The sequence below is a fragment of the Pterocles gutturalis genome, unplaced genomic scaffold, assembly GCF_000699245.1.
Source record: "Pterocles gutturalis isolate BGI_N339 unplaced genomic scaffold, ASM69924v1 scaffold21874, whole genome shotgun sequence".
Lineage (NCBI taxonomy): Eukaryota > Metazoa > Chordata > Aves > Pterocliformes > Pteroclidae > Pterocles > Pterocles gutturalis.
Window position 1 is genome coordinate 105,241 of NW_010133824.1, and position 4,990 is coordinate 110,230.

The 4,990-nt window shown below is 46.1% G+C and overlaps 1 protein-coding gene across 1 annotated transcript in view; it reads right to left on the reverse strand.

Moving 5' to 3' along the window:
- Window positions 1-4,963, reverse strand: part of NCALD (neurocalcin delta) — a 47,401-nt gene extending 42,438 nt beyond the window's left edge. The window contains exon 1 of the mRNA XM_010081389.1: window positions 4,878-4,963. The gene's annotated coding sequence lies outside the window, so the exon portion shown is untranslated. The remainder of the gene's footprint in view (window positions 1-4,877) is intronic.
- Between the last annotated feature and the right edge of the window lie 27 nt (window positions 4,964-4,990).

Below are 4,990 nucleotides of genomic sequence, written 5' to 3' on the forward strand. Positions count from 1 at the left end.
GAGAGATGTATGGGGACACTGAAGCATCAAAAATGCCCCACGCTCAGCTTCTGCCTCCTCCCAGTGCCGGCTTTGCTTTGTGCATCACAAGCTCTGCTTCACATGTGGGCTTGCCCAGCGTCCCAGCAAGGCGGTGGGAAAAATTGGCCGTGGATGATGCTCTCCAAAGAAGTGTGTGTGTATCAGACAAAATTGGACGGGATTTATCAACACAAGCCCAACTGAAAAGAGAGGGTATGTTTGTTCCCAGCTAATAAGTCTATGATAAGCCAAAGATTGAGACAAGAACAGTAAAAAAAGTCAGGATTGACATCAGTGAGGTTTGTGCAGCTAAAACTTTGCACAACACTGTGAAGATGCCCAGCAAAAAGTCTTGAATTGCAAAAGAAAAGGAGCAGAGCTGCCCTGAGACCCATCCTCTGCTCTCTCCCGTGAGAGGAGGCATTGCTGGGAATTCCGGGTGCTGCGCAAATTAAAACCAGCGTTTCAGCCCAAACTACAAGCTTCTTGGCTTTTCCGCATGTAAATCGGATCCTTACATTATCTCAGTGTCATTTTGTGGCTGAAAGCAACTCAGCAACTATCAGCACAGCCAGACTGAAATTCAGCAGAACAGGATCTGGGCACTTCAGCTCTTAATGATTAGGTGTTTCTGTGGAAATGAATCTTACCAAAAAAAAAAAAAAAAAAAAATTTGGCAGAAACTTGACAGAGTGTTGAGACCGCAGAAGGGGGAGGAACTTTACAACTCATCCTTCCCATTTTCCACCTATAGGATTTCAACATTTGCTATAGTTGTAGTGAGGGCAGCTTCTTCACAGTGCTCCCTCTGGGAAATATCACATTCAGCAATTCCTGAATTACAGTTTCTAATTATATTTTCATACTGTAATGCTGTCTGAAATGCAAATTTGATGACAGAATAATTCGATCCATGTAAAATAATTACAAAATTACTATTTCTCAAACCTCAACTTGTACTCCCTGCTATTTAAGAAGTTAAATTTAACAGCAGCAAAAGTACAGCCAAAACATAGTCTATTTTTTTAACTGTTATCTGACTGTAACTGTCTGCATACATTTCGGCTCACTACGGAAGATTACTTCTAAAATATGACTACCAAAACCATCCCAGAGTTAGGATTTTTCTTGCTTTAGCTTGGAACCAACAATCAGATCAACTTCTCTGTTGCACTCAGAGTACCATACAGATGGCATCTGCCTTTAATTGGAAAAGCAACTGTTGATTAACATGCCAAATCTCTACTTCAGCTCAGTTATCATTTAAACCAGCTGTTGCTAATGTTGATGCAGGACATTAAATTAGCACAACGTAAAGATTTTTAGCTGGACGGAAACCAACTTCTGAAATATGTAATTTAAGAGCCTGAAACTCCGTGCTACTGCATCAGTTCCCACTGTCTGATCATCCCCTGTTCTGTGCCGGGGATTTTATTCCCCCTCCCAGCCCCAAAATTGTTGCCTTGAGTGGTAGCTAGGACCTTTACAAAGACAGCAGAAATCTCATTCTGTTTGAAAAATGCAAGGAGTCCATGCTCTGCGTTGCAAGGGATTTTTTTAGGTTTTATTATGCTTCTAGCCTAAATTGAGGTTGTCATTGCCCATCAGCTCAACCAGATCAAGGTAGAGCACACTACGGGCTTGAGTGTGTTATTATTACTAGGCTAGAGGCATCAACAGTGCGCGCCTGTTTTTAATTTCCCTGGCTGTATCCAGTTGTGTGAGAAGTGACTCCCGGAGATCTCAGTCCTGTTTTTTCAGCCAAGGTCTCTCCTAAGGTGAAGTGCTCTGATTCCTCAGGAATTTCTGGTCTACTTGCCCTTGTCCATGGACAAGAAGACTGTCGGAGGAGATCGTCTCCTCGTGTGCGTGCATGGGGGTGACATTTGCGAACGATGCGAAGGTTGCTGGGGGGTATGAGGGTCAATCTGACCTCACTAGAAGAAGGTGGAGTGTCACCAAGCCTGTGTGCATCTCATTTTTTTTCTTTATGTCAGAGGATGTCAAGTCGGAGTAAGCTGGCAGTCTCTCTGACGGTTCTGGTGTTGGGCAGAAGATGAGGGATGGGCTGCAGCCGCCTTCCCCCAGTCTTGCTGGTAGGAAGGAACCTACTGGCTGTTTGTTCTTTTCTCATGGTGGGTGAAACCACAGCAGGGCAGAGACAGCGGGATGCTTAGCACTGCACTGCCCAGCAACCTTACACATTCCCAAGGCAAAATCCAAGTGTTTGTCACAAGGGTTTGGCACAGAGCTGACCAGTGAAAATGAGAGCATGAAACCACCAAGCAGAGGCATGCAGCCCCAGACAACTCACCCACCGTCCCCTGCCCTTCCCCTGAGGAGAGACCTGTGCCTTTTCCTCCCACTGCAGACCCCCAAGCTGCCTGCGAGCTGCCTGCCTGTGTCTCTGTTATCCCACCTCCAGGGCTCACAGGGGCCTGGGCTGATGGGATGCCCAAAGCCCCCAAAGACTGAAGGAGAGGGGATGGAGCTGGTCACTCTGCCAAGCAGGACACGTCCCTGGGCAACCTCAGTGGCACTCAGCACCCTCCCCAGTAACGCTGCCTCTCAGACCTCCTGCCACAACGTGGCTGGGACCCTTCTGGTAAAACGGGAAGCAGTTTATCGTCCACCTCTCTCAGGTCAAGTTAAGAGTCTTTTGAAGACTTGCTCAGTATCCCTAAAGCAAGATACGTCCATTCCAGCTGGAGATGAGGGACTTCTTTTTAAGATATTTCTAATGAATAGCTCTTGAGCAAAGGCTGCATCAATTATTTTTCACCTTGCAGGTGTTTTAAGGCATCAAATGCCACAGGAAACTGTGTTCAAACCTAAGTGAATGACATGAAGTCCCAGCGCTCACCGAGCATCCTTGCCACATTGATGACTCCAGACAAACCTGGCAGGCAGCCACAGCTCTATGTGGAGCCAAATCCTCTGGACATGAAGGTGAATTACTTTTCTTGAATGGCAGGCGCTGCTCAGCTCAAATATGTCTCCATACTCCATGCCCCAGTCCCTTGCCGGACTTGCCCCACCAATGTGAGCTGGTGAACAAGCAAACCCCGAAGGGTGGCAGGTCCTGTCGTCCGCCTCCCCCTGCCCTCCCCTCCTGCCCCACCGCCCAGGCTCGGGGGGGACTCACATGCAGGTGGGGGGGCATGGACCACTGACAGCCAAAACACTGCTCCCCACACCGGCTGGGGAGCAGCTGTGCCCAGCTCAGCCCGGCCGCCTCACCCAGGTGAGGACACCCAGAGCCCTGCTCCCCGCGGGAAAGCTGAGCACGGGGTGCTGGCACCTCCTCTAAACCTTTCTTAAACCCACCTGCAAGGAGCCAGTCAGGATTCCTCATGCACTGATGCATTGGCACCAGGTGAAGAACTTAAAGAAAATTTAAAATATTTCATCCCCCCAAACACTGATATTTTACAGTTAAATAGGAAAGAACAGAAGAGATGACAATGCCAAGTGAAATGGTTTAGAGGTTTCCGATGCATTTTTCCTTTTTGCTCTGTTCAAAATGCCAAATGCAGTGAAATCCAGAGCACTAAGCCATAACTTTCCTTACAGAAGTGCTTTCAGTTTTAATCTCTGGCTTAGCTCCGTTTCTGAAAGAATTACTTCTGCATTTGGTAACATCAGAATAATTTTTATAGAATTTATCTTTTATTGCTCTGTGTTTTAAATTATTTTGTAGCTCTGTGATTGTTTCAGAGTAGCAGCTGCTTTAGAAAATCATTACCACTATCAATAAACCCTTTGAACTTTGGGAGGAAGGGAACAGTAGTATATAATGAGAGGAGATAAGGATGATCTAGCATACTTTTCCAGGAAACAACGCACACGATGCTTCAGCTGCAATCTGTTCTTAAAATGAATCTATATGTTCCCACACAAACAAACTCAGCCTGTGGCACTAAACTTCAGGAGCCCTGGGATCTCCTTCCCCACAACAGCCCTCCCGGAGTAAGTGCAATTCAGAAACAGACCCAAACTCCCTCTTCTTTTTACAAAAAGACCCAAACAGCATTTCATTTTTCGGTTACCGTGGTGCTGTACATGCTGCAGTTCTTTTTTTAGCTAGTCTAACCGCTCTCAACCCACAACAAAACAAAACAAAACAAAACAAAAAAAGGAAAAAACAAGCCAGGCATGTGTGTGTGAGAAAAAGGGTAAAAGCCTGTGTTACAGCAATGTTGCTCCCTTGCCATGTTTCATATAATTTTTCAGGAAGCTCTTGATCCTTTCCTCTGTAAACACTGTATGGTCAAGAGTGCCACATGCCCCAGGAGAGGGACAGGGAGCCTGGGGAGCGTGCGGGCGGCGGGGGCTCCATGTGAACAAAGATGATTTAAAGACTCGAACTTCAGGAGCTGGATTTCAAGCTGTTCCTAGCTGCAGCGGCTGCTGGCTTCCCTCTCACTGAACACGTTGGGTACAAACCCGCCTGAGTTGGACAGCATTAAAAAACTGCAGGTTCCAGCAGAGGTATAAAGCTGTAGAGATGCCCAAATCAACACAATACCTAAACAGCATTTCTTTTAACTCCCGAATGCATTAGCCTAGGATTACTCATGTTCATTTATATTCCTAAAGTGTCAAACGAGAACAATATTATTTTGTTCTCCTTTCATGCATCATTAATCTAAATTTAACTCTGCTTTGCTGTCTGCACACAGAATTAGTAACTGGAAGCTGCTTTGCATTTATCTGATGGTGCCGGGCTTGTTCATCAACTTCCAGCCAAAACAAACAAGTGAAAAAAATATCAAGTCACTATAAGTTTCTATCCTATTTATTTTTTAAAGGGGAAAAAAAAAAATACCTGACGAGAACATAAAGCAAATGGTTACCTCACACTGCAGAAATGCAAGTTTTTAATAGTCCATGCTCTGGCAGCCCCTGAGAAACAGCAGCGGCGGCGGCGGCGGGGATGAATCCAGCATCCAGTGGGTTCTGCCGAGGC